Source organism: Apium graveolens, chromosome 6 (genome assembly GCF_009905375.1).
Source record: "Apium graveolens cultivar Ventura chromosome 6, ASM990537v1, whole genome shotgun sequence".
Lineage (NCBI taxonomy): Eukaryota > Viridiplantae > Streptophyta > Magnoliopsida > Apiales > Apiaceae > Apium > Apium graveolens.
In genome coordinates, this window is record NC_133652.1 from 263,798,796 (window position 1) to 263,815,762 (window position 16,967).

Genomic DNA, 16,967 nt, shown 5'->3' on the forward strand with positions numbered 1-16,967 from the left:
TTAGAATCCACCATCATAAACTCAAGGAGCCGGGCCACTATATACTTCTTAGTACCCGCATCCTCGATTTTATACTTTCTGTCGAGTGAGTCCCACAGAGCTTTGAACATTTTCAGCACACTATACACCTTGTAGAGCAAGTCACTCAAACAGTTCATTATGTAATTTCTACATAAGAAATCCGAGTGGTTCCAAGCTTGGACTACACTCACTAGCTGAACATCAGACTCATCTTCTTTCAGCTTAGGTGCATCCTCAGTTAAGAACCTCGCAAGGTTCAACATGGTCAAGTAGAACAACATCTTTTGTTGCCACGTCTTGAAATCTAGCCCACTGAATTTCACCGATTTTTCCGCGTGAGCGGTTACCGGTACAACCGTATTTGGCACCACAAGGGTCGCCGCATTAGGCACTGCCTCAGCAGTCTCATCACCAGACAAGCTAGCTCCGTCAACTCTAGTCATTTCTGAAATCAATAATATATACCACTAGTCAATTAATTGCATTAATATCTGACAAATCTAATTATATTATCTGCTAAATAAATCATACAGGATGACATGTACTTAACAGTATTACAATACACTTTTAATAACATTGAGTGAGTGGTTACAAATTGATTATAAGGTATTAAAAAAACCAGGGGACTGCACATGTAACACATATTCATGAATTAATAAAAATCCCTTGAAAAATATAAAATTTAACCAGGTAAGGAAAAAAAACAGAAAAAAAATTCATGGCCATGAATTTATATTCATGCCCATGAATTTCTGTTGTACCTCAAGTTGGTTCCCTGTTAGATATATTTGTGATGTCATCTCTAATCTGATGTGTTTAGTTTCAGATCTTAATATCAGGACTTATCAGGACTTACTGGAAATCAGAACTTACTGAAGTCAGAACTTATATCAGAACTTAAGGCCGTCAGGATTTATATCAGGACTTAAGTGCGGGAAGACTTCAGATAAGGAACGCGGCTGATTTACAGGAGAGGATCATGACTAAAACATTGGAAGATATGTTTTAGAGTTGGACAGCTATAGGACTACATAAGATAATATCTGATTTATATATTTTAGGAGACATAATTATATTCCATATCAATTAGAAGATATCTTATAACTGTGTACTATATAAACACAACTTAGGGTTTACACTATATATGTTATCATTCATGAGAAAGATTATTCATTGTAACCTAGCAGCTCTTAGTGATATTATTCATCACTGAGAGAGTAGTTTAACCTACTTTGTAACAGAGATTATTATATTGAATAAACTTGATTACTGTTACATACTTATGTTCTAAATCGATTTGATTGTATAAACACTATATTCAACCCCCTTCTATAGTGTTGTGTGACCTAACAAGTGGTATCAGAGCCATCTCTGTTGATATACAAACAGTGAGATCCAGTTTACAATCATGTCTGATGAAATACAAACTCCACCTAAGCCCACCAAAACTCAAGATACTCAAAACAATCAAACCCACAGTCGATATGAAACCATTAGGGTTCCCATACTGAGAGCATCTGAGTATCCTAAATGGAAGGTAAAGATGGCTATGTTTCTGGAAGCCACATATCCAGAATACCTTGATAGAATTAATGATGGACCATATAAGCCTACCAAGCTCTCTGTTGCAGTTGCTGATCAACCAACAAAGGCCATACCAAAGGAGAAAGGTGATTACACACCTGAAGACATCTCATCTATTGCCAATGATGCTAGGGTAAGGCATTTGCTGTATAGTGCAATTGACAATGTCATGTCAAACAGGGTAATTGGATGCAAGAATGCAAAGGAAATATGGGATGCTTTGGAGACAAGATGCTAGGGAACTGAAGCCATCAAAAAGAACAGGAAGATTATACTCACACAAGAGTATGAACACCTTGACTCAAAAGCTGATGAGTCATTAACTGATTTATATGACAGGTTTTCCAAACTCTTGAATGATCTGTCACTGGTGGACAAGGAATATGATCTTGAAGATTCAAATCTAAAATTCCTTTTAGCTCTTCCTGAAAATTGGGATTTGAAGTCTACTACCATAAGAGAAAACTATGACCTTACTGAAACTACTCTTGATGAAATTTATGGTATGCTCAAGACTCATGAACTTGAGATGGATCAAAGGAGCAAAAGGCATGGAAGAAAGTCAAAGACAGTTGCACTTAAAGTTGAGGAGGAATCTCCTAAAGTGGTTGTCTCAAAGAGGGGCAAAGGAAAGGCTCTCATCATACAGTCTGATTCAGAATCATCATATTCTGATGATGATGATTCAGAATCTGAAAATTTATCTGAAGTTGATGTTGATGCAGAGATGGTGCAACTGTGTGCTCTTATGGTGAAGGGTATCACAAAGATAGCCTACAAGAAATTCAGAAAGGGTAAGAAGTTTTCTAGGAAAGGTGGAAGTTCTGAAAAGAAAGGGTTCAGAAAGTGTGAAGGCAAAGGAGAAAAGTCTGACAGAGGAGACAACTCAAATGTCAAAAGACAAAACAAAGAAAATCTTCATTCAAGAGCAAAACTGAATCCTCAATTCTTGAGCCTTATCACTTACTGCATGTTGATCTATTTGGTCCAGTCAATGTCATGTCTATTGCAAAGAAGAAATATGTTATGGTTATAGTGGATGAGTTCACAAGATACACTTGGGTGTATTTCTTGCACAAGAAGAATGAAACTACATCTACTCTAACTGATCATGTCAGACAGCTGGATAAGTTGGTCAAAGATTCTATTAAAATAATAAGAAGTGATAATGGCACTGAGTTTAAGAATTCAATCATGGAAGAGTTTTGCAAAGAGCATGGAATAAAACAGGAATTTTCTGCACCTGGAACTCCACAGCAGAATGGAGTTGTAGAAAGAAAGAACATGACTCTTATTGAAGCTGCATGAACTATGCTTGATGAAGTAAAGCTACCAACCTATTTTTGGGCTGAAGCTGTGCAAACTGCTTGTTTTACACAGAATGCTACACTCATAAACAAGCATGGAAAAACACCATATGAGATGGTGAAGAAAAAGAAGCCAAATCTGAAATACTTTCATATATTTGGATGCAAGTGTTTTGTTCTTAAGACTCATCCTGGATAGCTATCAAAATTTGATCTAAAAGCTGATGAAGGAATTTTTGTTGGATATCCACTTTCCACAAAAGCCTTCAGAGTCTACAATTTAAGAACAAGGGTTATCATGGAATCCATCAATGTATCTTTTGATGATAAAAAGATTACTGGACTTGAAGATTTCAATGATCATGATCAGCTGAGATTTGAAAATGAAGATGTAAATTCCGATTATGTAAATTCTGATGACCTAAATCCTGATCTTGTAAGTTCTGACGAGTTAAATTTTGATGTCATTGAAACTGTGGTAACTGCTCCCAGGGAAAATGCACCTGTTCAGGGGGAGCAAGCTGATGATCATACCACATCTCAAGATTCTCAAGAAGCATAAGAACCAGTCACCGGCTCTTTAAGTTTTGATTCATCAAGTTCTGATGAGCCAAATTCTAATAATTCTGGAAATTCTGATTTTTCAATTCTTGAAGGATCCAACTCAAATTCTGGAATCTCAGAGAGCATAACTTCAGTGGGAGCATCAGAAAATGCTGATGGAGACAGCATGGATCATGGGGGAGGATCCAGTTCTAGAGATCAACTTCCATCTGCAAGGAAGTGGACTAAATCACATACACCTGACTTAATAATTGGAGATCCTGAAGCAGGTGTCAGAACTAGAACAACAACATCAAATGAATGTCTCTATTATTCCTTTCTATCTCAGACTGAACCAAAGGAAGTGGAAGCTGCCAATTTCTTGGAGGCAGATTGGTTTCTTGGTTTAGCAAGAAACATAAATCAATTTCCACATCAACTGCAGAAGTAAAATATATTGCTGCAGGAAGCTGTTGTGCACAGATTCTTTGGATGAAGAATCAGCTACCGGACTATGGGTTAGAATTTTTTAAAATACCTATTTACTGTGATAATCAAAGTGCTATTGCTATGACAGGAAATCCAGTTCAACACTTAATTACAAAGCACATCAGCATTAGGTACCATTTCATAAGGGAACATGTGATGGAAGGTACAGTGGAATTGCATTTTATCCCAACAAATCAACAACTAGCAGATATCTTCACAAAACCACTATGTGAAGCTACCTTTACAAGACTGGTAAATGAACTTGGAATGGTTTCAGGTTCTTTCTCAAAATTTATTTAGTTTTTGTTCTCATGCATCAGACTTTATGATCAGTGTTTATAGATTGTCTTATCTCCATGTAATATGTGCTTAAATTGTAACATATTAAATACTGATTGTTATATGATGTGATTCTATAAATTTTGAAAGTGTTTTGAATGTTCTGTGACTATTCAATCCAATGAGGATTATCTTGTTAGATGCTAACTTAATAGTCTTTAACAAACTATATATCCCATGTTTGAATTAGTTGTTTATGTGGAAATCAATAACACAAGCAAATTCTGATTTTGATCTTAGTCAAATTTACTTTATGTATCTTATTACTAAGTCACAAAGTAGATTATTGCTTCTTATCTGTCAAATTATGATGTCAGTAAATCTTAAGGATGAACTACATGCTTGATAAGCCTCACTTATCTGAAGAAAATAAAGAAAAGAAAAATTAAAATCAGGTACTCCTTTGAGATCTAGAGTAAATATGTGAAAGGGAAGATCCAAGTGCATTGCTGGTATTAAGTAATATGCATTAGAAAAGCAAATTAATTTTTCTTGGTGACTTTTCACATTCTCTGATTACTGGAGAAATATTCTGATAACAACATAAATTCTGAAGGCAGTTGTAACTCACTTACACTAAGAAGCCATTGTCAAAAGAATTTCAAAAGATGCATAAAGTGAGCACAAACAGTTGAGGTGAACTCTTGCATAAATTTATTCTATAGTAGACTTCACAATTAAAGGCAGATTTTAAGCACTTTTTTTAGTTATGCCTTATTTCTAAGATATACTGAAGTTTATCAGACTTTAATCTTTATCTGATCATTTGCACAAACACACACTATCACTCCATATGAATGATGAAAATTACTGTGGTGATTAAGTTGATTCTGATAAACAGTTAAGTATTATTTGCATAAATTCTGAGGACAAGTTCTGACATAAGTTCTGATGATTAAACTCTGAAGAAACCAGTCAGTATTTGTGTGAAGAATCACAGATACAGACATTCACTTTTTGAGTACCGAAGCCATATTCTGATGACCGTTAAATTCTGATAATAGTCAAGTTCTGATGTAAATCCTGATAGAAACTCCGATGCTTACATGGCATTATTTATTTACTTGACTTATTTGTGGTATTTACTGTAACGGTCATATTTATCAGAAAATAATTAAGTGAGATAAAAACATGGGTAATTATTTGGTTAATGGGTTGTGTGTTTGTTTTGGTAACAGCATGCGAGCAATAATTACTGCACGTTTACCGTGCCCACTCATTACTGTTTTGACTGTTTCCATGCTGCCAGGTGTAAAAAGTCTGTTCTGCTTCACAAAAATAGCCGTTGTCACGTGGAGTGTATAAATAAGAGAGTTAAAAGATTTTATAATCTTTTACCTACTTTTCTTATTTTCTAATCTCTTTTATACTCTCTCACTCTCTAATATTCTCTAAAGCTATTTCTTACAGGCATTTTATCAAACACCTTGCAAACACACAACTTTTCACTTAATCTCCTACAGATTTGGCACCTAAGGATCTTATCTATGATGGAGCCAAGTTCGTCCCCAACAACTACATGGCTATTCTCAACAAGGACGAGGCTCCTTCCGATTTCACTTCATTCAAGACTTTCTATCTCGAAGTGAAATTGGGTATGCTCTGACCCAACCACAGATTCTCTCAGGCAAACAAATTCTGGAGTTTTGGAGGTCTGGAGTATATGATGATGGTGGTGAAAATGGGTCCTCAAGCATCATTTTTACAACAGGGGAAGATGAGCATCTGGTTACCTTGTCTTCTGTAAGACAAGCATTGCATCTGCCAGAACACTGTTCTTATAGTTCACAAGTTGGAGAGTCAGTACTTCAAAGTATGATGGCAAATCTTGGGTATAAAAAATCTTTGTCCAAGCTGGGACAACTTAAGAGGCCCTACATCAGGAGGGAGTGGAGCTTCTTCTTCATCTGTATTACCAAGGCCTTTACCAACAAATGCTCCAACTTTGATGCTATACCAATCCTGAGTCAGCAAATTGGGTATGCTCTTATTAATCAAACCCATTTTGATTATGCTAGTGTTGTGCTAGGTTTTATAGTGATAGGATGAAAGAAGATAGCAACATAATATAGTTTGCTAGATTCTGTCAACTTATATATAATTTTTGTTATTCTGATAAGCCCCAAAACTTTAGTGAGTCAATTCAACCTTTTAAACTTGTTAAAAGGGCCTTCAAAGACTTGTTATCTACTGATAATAAGAAAGAGATAATATGACCCCTTCAAATTCTTGAATCTGTAAAATAGTTCTTAGTAAACTCTGACCCCAACACATACACACCCAAATTTCCTGATGTTGCACCTACACGGCCTTCTACCTCTCAACCTCCACCAACACAACCTTCCAACTCTCAAGCACAGCCTACCATTAGAACCTACTTTCAACCAGCACAATCCTCTCAACCACAATCTGGTACATCTCAACAAGTGCCAGTTGTGAAATCTGCTATATCCTCTAGGCCCACAACCAAAAGGACTATCTCTGTGCCTAGATCTCCACGAAGGAGAAGAAGAAAGATACTTCTGAGAGATGAATCTGATGAGGATGAACAAGTACAGGTTCATGCATCAAAACCTGTGATAATAGCAGCTGAAGAATCAATTCTTCTAAAGGAGATAGAAGCTGAAGAGGTATCTCCTCAAAAAAAGAATGAAGCTGAGGCTTCTGGGATTTTGAAAAGGAAAAGAACTTCAAGTTCTGATGCTGCTCAAGCAACTCCTTTACAACCAAAGTCCAGATCAAAGAAGACTAGAGCATGTATGAAAAATACACAATCTCAATATGAAGATGCTGAGGAAGGGGATCAGGAATCTCTGATCTCATCAGAACCTACAGTCATTGAAGCTTTGGCAGCTCCACCTCAACCTGAAGACACTGTTCATGACACAATGATCACACCTCCTATCTCTCCATTCAAGGAAACTGCTACAGTTGAAGATTCAGGATTAAGTCCTGAAATTGACATTCATAGGTTGAACATTCCAACTGTGTTGTTTCTGGAAGCACCACAAGCACAAGTGTCAACTCCACCTGTTTCTCCATTAAATACTGATATTCCTACTACTAAAATTCTGGATTTGGATCCTGAAACAGATGAAGTTGTTCCAGAATCTCCTTTACTTACACACACTCTTGTGTGTCAGAAGATGATGAGCTTTCCTTAAGTTCTGGAGAATCAGCTCCAGTAAACAATCCAGCTCCAATTCTTGGAAAGGAGGCATTACATAAATTTGCTGAAGAAGATGCTCCTGTTCCATGAGAAGAAACTCACAGAGGAGTTGAATGGACCTAGAAGTGGAATGAACCTGACTTCATTCCCAGCTCAAAAGTTCTGTCAGAACATGTTGCAAAAGCTGATGAGTTGCTGATAAACTCTGATTTCAAGACACAACTTAAAGTCACAGCTCTCAGTACTAAATCTCTTTAAGGTCTACACTCCACAACTCAAGCAAAAGTTGATAAACTTCAAGAATCATCTGATAAGCTAGACATGGAGATCAAACTAGACAAAAAGAGGTTTATCAGACCTATTCATGAGAAAGTGGAAGCTATTGAGAAAGTTCAAGAAAAGCAGCAGGCCCAGCTGAATGAGGTCTTGCAGAATCAAGCTTCTCAACAAACACAACTCAATGAAATCCAATCTTCAATGGAACTCCTTCTTTCTCTACTCTTATCAGATGATGCCAAAAAGGGGGAAAAGGTAGTTAAGTCCAAATGCTCAACTATTCAAGTACTGAAGAAGAAGGATGATAAAGAAGATGACCAGGGAAACCCTAGCAAGGGAAAAGGTCAAGGTCAAGGGCAAAGCAGCAAAGTTTCTTCACAGAAACTAATTTTTGATTCTAGCAAATCTTCTACACAGAAGAATACAAGTTCTGAAGCTGTAAATGCTCAAGTTCTGAAAGCAAGTTCTGATAATCAAAGTCTGATATCAAGTTCTGATATTCTGATTCAAGCTGAAAGTCAAGACTCTCAGAAGTTTTTACAAACTCTGAAGCTTAAGGGAAGGGAGACTACTGTCTACTATAAGGATCCCAAGATTCAGACACTTGATGAAGAAATTGCTAGAAGATTATTTCTCAAGGATAATCTTGGAATGGATTTAGAGACTCCAAAGGAGGAAGAAGCTAGATTTGCAGCTGAGAAGACAAATCTTAAATCTAAAGCTTCTAATGCAAAGAAACCTCCAAGGCCTAAGGAAAAAGGCATTATGATCAAGGAGAAGTCAACTTCTGAGGAATCAAAGCCCAAGACAAGATCACAAGTTGAGATTGATCCCAAAGCAAAAGGGAAAGAAAAGGTTGATGAACCAACAAAGATTCAGAAGAAGAAAATTCCTTCAGTTCTAATAGATCCTGCCTATCAAGCTACAATACATGATGATGATACTCTGATAGAAGAGGAAGTTGAATCTTTGAAGAGAAGGAAGAAACTGAAAGAAACAGAGTTAACTACTGATAATGCTCAAACTACTCAAACTCTGGAAGCTCAGAGTTTATCAAATTCTGAGAAGCTATCTGCTCAAGAAGATAATGAAATAGCAAATCCTGATCAAGTCATCAAGACATCAACCTCTGACAGAGCTCAAGTTAATTTGAACAAGATTACAATTGCTGATAAGAAGAAGCTGCTATGGAATAAAGCTACTCCAGTGGAACCTAAGTCCAATCAAATGATTAATCAACTTGCAACGTTTGAGTTAAGAGCCAAGCAACCTAGAGATAAAGCCAGATTAGGTTCTGATGAAGAAAAGATACAAACATGAGTATAAGTTAATCTCAGAGATCCTTTCATGTTGACAGACAAACCATATGAACAAATCAAACAAAAGCACCTTGAAAAACTGCTGTCTGCTTAAATTGTGATGATTTAAAAGAGAAGTTACTTTTATTTCTCAATGATGGCAAAACTTACAGACTAGCTAATACTGATGTGCTAAAAAAGTTTGTCAAAGAGCTTCAACATATTCACTACCTTCTAGAAGTAAAATCTGACGTTACAAGAAGATGGTCAGAATATATTTTGAAGGCTATCAGAGATCTTCTCAGAATCTCTGGTACAAAGGCTTCTCAGTACATTCCAAAAATAACTGAAGATGATGGAAGAGAAATTCCTATGAGGAAGAACTCTGCTAAGTTGGAAGTTATTTTGAAAGGAAAGTATCTATGCTACAATGAAAACTCTTCACATCCTAGAGTTATTAGACTTGGAGATGGTCTTGAAAGAACATTTATTCCAGCTCTCAGAACAGCCATTTATCAGATTGGTGACAATGAAGATGAAGAACTGATGCAAGTCAAAGCACAGTTAGTTGAAGTTCTGAGAAAAGCTGAAGATAAGATGGTAAAAGACTTTACAAGGAATCACTTTGGATTCAGATTGATCCAGTGATATTGGTAAAGCTACATGTACCGTAAGTTGTGGTTAGTTGTCTAAATAAACTCTCATTGCATTTGTACTTAAATGTTTTTGACATCATCAAATCTATTAACTTGTATATTTTTCATAATTTACAAGTTGGGGGAGATTGTTAGATATATTTGTGATGTCATGTCTAATCTGATGTGTTTAGTTTCAGATCTTAATATCAGGACTTATCAGGACTTACTTGAAATCAGAACTTACTGAAGTCAGAACTTATATCAGAACTTAAGGCCGTCAGGATTTATATCAGGACTTAAGTGCGGGAAGACTTCAGATAAGGAATGCAGCTAATTTACAGGAGAGGATCATGACTAAAACACTGGAAGATATGTTTTAGAGTTGGATAGCTATCGGACTACAGAAGATAATATATGATTGATATATTTTAGGAGATAGAATTATATTCCATATAAATTAGAAGATATCTTGTAACTGTGTACTATATAAACACAGCTTAGGGTTTACACTATATGTGTTATCATTCACGAGAAAGATTATTCATTGTAATCTAGCAGCTCTTAGTGATATTATTCATCACTGAGAGAGTAGTTTAACCTACCTTGTAACAGAGCTTATTATATTAAATAAACTTGATGACTGTTACATACTTGTGTTCTAAATCGATTTGATTGTATAAACACTATATTCAACCCCCTTCCATAGTGTTGTGTGACCCAACATTCCCTTTCATGAGCATGCTCGATAACACTTTTATAATAAGCTGAACCAGTCAATATTTAAAATATGCAAAGAAAACACATATGCATTAATATTTAGAAATGCATGATAATATAACATGATGATGGTACATTGAATTCAATCTACTGGTACATTGAATGCAATCTACTGAATATGTAGCGTCTAGCATGTTGCACCCATTTTCACCTTTATAATTATCTCAAAACCTGAAGACATGCCGACATATAAAAAAACTAGAGTTGCTTTTGACACACCCTCTATGGCGCAAAGGGGTTTTAACCACCGACAAAATATGAAATAACCACGCAGATTAGCAAAAGAAAAATTTAAGCCTCTACTGACACATCCGAGTATCCAACCAAACTCTTATAGATAAATAACTCTACTAAAGAACTAAAATAACATAAAGCTACACATGCATAATAAAACAACATTAGTATTATAGCGGCAAAAAGAAAGAACTATACTCCCGAAACATTCAAACAAATTAGTTTATTGATCAAACCAATTTATATGAATTATGGGATCTGTTTTAAGCTTGTAAGGAGTAATGTTTAGAATTTACCTGAAATCAATAATACAAGAACAAAATACCAAAAAAATCATTCGAGGCACGTGAGCACCACGTTATCCTTAAAATAGATAAGCCCCTTCCGTGTGTGCTTGAAGGTGTTATGGCTTCCGTCTCCCTGGATACAATGAACAAAGGTAGTCTCAGGCACTTGAAGACCCGTCTTCTACGAACTGATCAAATACTACTTTCTATCTCACAGGATCAAGAACCTAGAGCTCTAAAAGGAATGCAAGAAAATGATCTTTGTATGATTTTTTAGTCTCTTAAACAATGAGACAAGAGTCTCTTTTTATAGGGATGAAATATGTAACTTACAATTTAATTAACTTCCTAACCTCCCAATTAATGATCCAACAAAATCGTATCATTATTATAGGAGTTACAAAATTAAAATCCTATAAGTTACAAATCAAGCATTATAAATAAATGCAAAAGATTTTTTTATTCAAAATTTGTCCAACAAACACATAATTGAAGAAACAAACGAGGCCATAGTGATTACGAGACAAATTTGAGAGGCGATAAAGAACGAGTCGGTTTCTTTATTATATTGTTTCACATCATAAGAATATTAGAATATTATTATTGAATATTTTCTGTTAATTATATATTTTTTATTTTAGTCCTCTTAAAATAAAAATATGGTGCAACTTAATATTCTTTTTCTTTTTTTTCTTCTGATACCGTTTTTAGCATCGTGGAAGTAGATGGGTACCAAACAAATCTAGGATATAATGTGTATGAGCGTACTCAATATGTCAATCTCGATAAAATTTCATGAGACTTTTTATTCTCAAAGAAATAACGATTTTATGCTTCCTATGTTTTATTCATGGATTAAAATTATCAACTTAGTCTTGATGTTATTTGTGGGAACGCGAGTCTTCAAATTTACATGTACATCATTTTACCATTACATCATATTGCTAATTGCATTTTTATTCATACACATAATATGTGAGTGTCGTAAATATGGATAATTTATTTAACTTTAAATATTATTACTGAAATATTTATAGAGTTAGTTTTAAAGAGTTAAATTTAAGATATAAAGTTAATCATAATAAATAAACGGATCATTACCTTATTTATTAAATAATTTTTTGTTTAAAAAGTATGTCTCGTACCTTTTTAATATATATATTTTTGAACAATTTTTTTTATATAATTACTTTTTAAAAAAAATATTGAAAATCAATAGACTTTTATATAAATAATACATATGTGTTTTTAGACAGGTTAGAACCATAAATAGTCAATGAATTTTGGTTTATTTTGAATTCGAAATCAAAACTTAGATCGACTTTTAAAAAAAACTCGAAATATGATTACATGACCCGGCCGAAAATACATGTCACTATCTACATGATCGATATTTTTTAATTGTTTCACTTTTTTTAAAAAAAAGAATTAGGTTTATAACATTGTTCAATGATGGCGAATTTGTAAAACGATGATCCCAAAATCCTACTTATTTTGATTCTCCTTAGAAAAAAATTAAACTACAACTATATAATAAAAATTAAAATTTTCATTAACATGTTATTTGAAAAATGATCAAATATTTTATGCTTCATCATCAAAAGTATGTAAATTATTTATTACATAATTTAATTAAAAATATATTCAAATATTTATGAAAAAATCTTAAATCTTAAATTTTATATTGTTCAATTTGATGTGTTTTTTAAAGATAATCATATCCATGGAGTCACTAATTTTTGGGAGTCTAAAATCGTAAATTTATAGATTTGGGAGTCATCCTCACTTTCCATATGGGATACTCGGAAGATTTTAGTATGGGAACCCTAATAGTCTCATATCGATTATAGATTTGAGTTTTTGGAGTTTCTTCAGTTTTGGTGGGCTTGGTTGGAGTTTGTTCTTCTTCAGACATGATTGTTTTGGATCTTTACTGTATATGTGTTAACAGATTGCTCTGATACCACTTGTTAGGTCACAAACACTATAGAAGAGGGTTGAATACAATGTATACTACAATCAAATTGAATTAAGAACACAAGTATGAAACACATAATAATCTTATTAATAAAACAGTATTACAATGGAACTGTTCTCTCTCAGTGATGAGCAAATATCACGAGAGCTGCTAGGGTTACAATGAATAATATTCTCGATTAAGATAACACCTATAGTGTAAACCCTATGTTGTGTTTATATAGACACACAGTTACAAGATAATCTTCTAATTGATATTGAATATGATTCTGTGTCCTAAAATATATCAACTAGTTATCTTTTCTTCCAAGTATTCTATTCTCCATAGAATTCTTCTCTATGCATATCTCTTCTTATTTTAGTCCTGATCTTCTTTCCTTTCAATCAGCCGCCTTCCTTATCTGAAAGTCTTCTTAAGTCCTGATATTATCTCCTGATAAATATCTTCTGAAATCTTAAGTTCTGACTTCAGTATAAGTACTGATTTCCAGTTAAGTCCTGATTTCTTCTGTTAGTCAAGATCTGAAAACTAAACACAAATCATTATTAGACATGACATCACAAATATATCTAACAATATACATGTTCTACGTGAATATGTATTTTCTGCAAACTAATCATGTTCAATAAAATTATATGTCCCCAATATTTTACTTGTCAAATGTATGTGATTCACAAGATCTTCATTAAAATATTGATGTTTGTAGAATGTGATTCACATTATAATATGGTTTTTAATATTTTATGTATTATTTTACTTGGCGAACATATATAGATGATAAATTGATTTTATATCTACTTGGAACGCTTCATTACAAGCTTAAGTTGGTGTTATGGACTCAAGTTGTTGGTATTTTTGATGTGTTTTTGTGTTTTTGCATCTCAGGCACTAGTTGGAGGAGGAATGGAGCTTTTATTGGATATATGCTGATAAGAGCCAAGATTCTGAAGTCAAGGCCATTCCCAAATTGTGGAGGATCTTGTTAGCTTCACATGGACTATTGGATCTTCAAAATCGGACGAACGGAACTCAATCTGCAGTCAAAACAAGAAAAAGAGCCAAAATCCAGCAGCACGGCGCACCCGCGCTGGAATGCGAGGCGGCCGCGCCTGACTTTCAAAAATAGCACGCGCCCGCGCTGGTATGCGGGGCGGCCGCGCTGGTCCGTTCAGCCAGGTTCCTGATTCGAGTCCGTTTTGGAGATTTGGAAGCCCAGTTCGATCCTAAAGCCTATATATACCCTAAATAAGACGTTTTTAATAACAAGGAGACCATGGAGAGCAATAAGAAGACCTATAGAGCACAAGACGGTTACGAAGAAGAAGATTTTTGTATTTTTCAATATAGTTGATACTTTGGATGCTTGTTTTCAATTTATCTTTGAACCATAGTACTCTTATATTGTTTATTATCATGTTTTCATTGGAACCCATGGTGATGATGAGTTCGGTTCTGAACTAATCGTTATCGTGGGGTTCTAACGGATTTACTTATGGATTTCTATAGTTAATTTGATTCAATATCTTGGTGTGTGGTGATTGATTGATATCCTAGTACTGGTTGTGCTTATTCGTCTTATGTGCGTAGCTAACATATAAGATAGCGTGTTAACCTCTATTGAAGCGAAAGTAAATATAGAGGTTTAGAACTTGCCATGCTAGCATAGGTTCATGTATTTATTATGCATGATTCGTAGATAATTTTAACCATCTTACTTGCCCTATGTAATCACGATAGATAGCTTGCACATTAAACCTTTATATTGTCAAATTCTATAGACAAATAGGGTCTCAACATAATTGATGTCTATTCAGCTTTTATCTCTTTTGTGGATGTCTGGTAGTAGGGTATTTGTATAACGAAAGTTGGCGTTTACTAGTTTCGTGTTATCTGATTAGTTGTCATCACCATTGCATGCTAAGGTTAAGAACAATGAATTTGAATGAAGTATTTAATGAAGTTAGAATCCCATGTTTGTCTCATATAAGTAATTCACCTCAATTCTCTTGGTTAAAGCTAGTTAGTATAATCTCTTAGTTTAATTAAAACCCAATTTGTTACTTATCTTAGTATTGAACAATAGCCATATCATTGTTGCATAAGTGCATAAATTGAATTTAACCTAAACCAATCTCTGTGGGAACGAACTAGAAAGAATTCTATAGCACTTGCGAACGTGTATGCTTGTGTATAATTTAGCACATGTTTTCGTCATAACAAGTTTTTGGCGCCGCTACAGGGGACTCGGTGTTAATTTTTAGTTTATGTGCTTGACATCAGTGGTCGTTAAAGTTCATTGACTTGGATATTTTACTTACTAGTTACTTAGTCATGTGTTTCAGGTACTCTTGTTTTTATTGCAATGGGAGAACCAGCAACAAATCTGAAAGCGTTGATGGATTTTCTCAACCAAAGATCAATGACATTCAAGCATTGTTAGGCCAGCTATCGCAGCTAATACCTTTGAGATCAAACTTGGCATAATTCAGAAGGTACAGAATTCAGTCCAATTTGGGGGTGATCCAACGGAAGATCCCAACATGCACATTAGAGATTTCATCGAGATCTGTGACACTTTCAAGTTCAACAATGTTTCTGAAGATGCTATAAATTTGAAGCTTTTCCCATTCTCTCTGAGGGATAAAGCTAAGTGCTGGTTACATTCTTTACCAGCAGGTTCTATCACCACTTGGGAGGATCTTGCTCAAAAGTTTCTAACTAAATTATTCCCTATGGCGAAGACAGCTACAATCAGAAATGCTCTCACTTAATTTGCGCAGCAATCGGGAGAATCTCTATGTGAAGCTTGGGAGCGCTATAAGGAGATGCTTAGGAACTGTCCTCATCATGGAATGCCTGATTGGATGATCGTCAATTGCTTCTATAACAGTTTGGGAGCACAATCAAGACCCATTCTTGATGCAGCATCAGGTGGAGAATTATAGGCAAAGAGCTATGAGGAAGCTTATGAGCTAATTGAATTGATGGATGCTAATGAATATCAGTATCCAACCCAGAGATTGCCACAGGGAAAGGTAGCAGGAGTTCTTGAAGTGGATACAGCTACAGCTATAGCTGCTCAGTTAAAGGCGTTGTCTATGAAGATCGATTATCTGGCTAACTATGGAGTTCATCAGAGGACAAGTGTTTATGAGCTTTGTGCAGGTTCACATGCGATGGAGCAATGTGTTATATCTAGTGAATCAGCTCAGTTTGTGAGAAACTTTCAGAGATTGCAGCAACCAATGCCAGACACTTATCATCCTGACAACTGGAATCATCCTAACTTCAGCTGGAGCAACAATCAGAATGCAATGCAACAGCCGTTCCAACAGTTTGGAAATAAGCAATTCAATCCTCCTGGTTTTCGGCAACAATTTGCACCAAGAAAACAACTCCAACTTCAACAACCAACTCATGGAGGTGCAGGTCTATCTTCGAATGAAAAATCTGAATTGGAGGAGTTGAGGCTTATGTACAAAAACTAGGCTCTTATATGCCAAATCCAGGCTGTTTCTATCAAGACTCTAGAGAACCAAATAGGGCAAATTGCTAACGCCTTATTGAATCGACCATCAGGAACGCTTTCTAGTGATACAGAAGCCAATCCAGGAAATAGGGAAGTTAACGAACAGGTGAACGCCATCACCTTGAGGTCCGTAAAGGTCGCAAGCCCCCAATTTCAGCAAGACTAAGAGTCTGAAAATTTTGTCCAGAATGCAGGTGCATCTGCACCTTTGCCAAATCCATAAAATGTGATTGTAGCTGAAAAAGTGGTGCAGAAGGATGCCGAGGTGGAACCGAAGAAGAAATCTGTTGCAAACAATCCTCCTGAGGGTAATACAGAGGATAAACAGGTTTACCCACCTCCGCCATTTCGTAAAAGGCTTCAAAAGCATAAGTTCGACAAGCAATTTGCCAAGTTTTTGAAAGTTTTCAAGAAGCTGCATATCAACATACCTTTTACTGAAGCTCTAGAACAGATGCTGAGCTATGCTAAGTTCATGAAGAGTATTCTATCTCGGAA

General features: G+C 35.2%; 1 non-coding gene across 1 annotated transcript; it reads right to left on the reverse strand.

Annotated features, from left to right (window-relative positions):
- Window positions 1-15,687: 15,687 nt before the first annotated feature.
- LOC141669940 (small nucleolar RNA R71) lies at window positions 15,688-15,794 on the reverse strand. The gene has a single exon (XR_012554191.1). It is a non-coding gene; the product is annotated as a small nucleolar RNA R71 (small nucleolar RNA).
- Window positions 15,795-16,967: the final 1,173 nt, after the last annotated feature.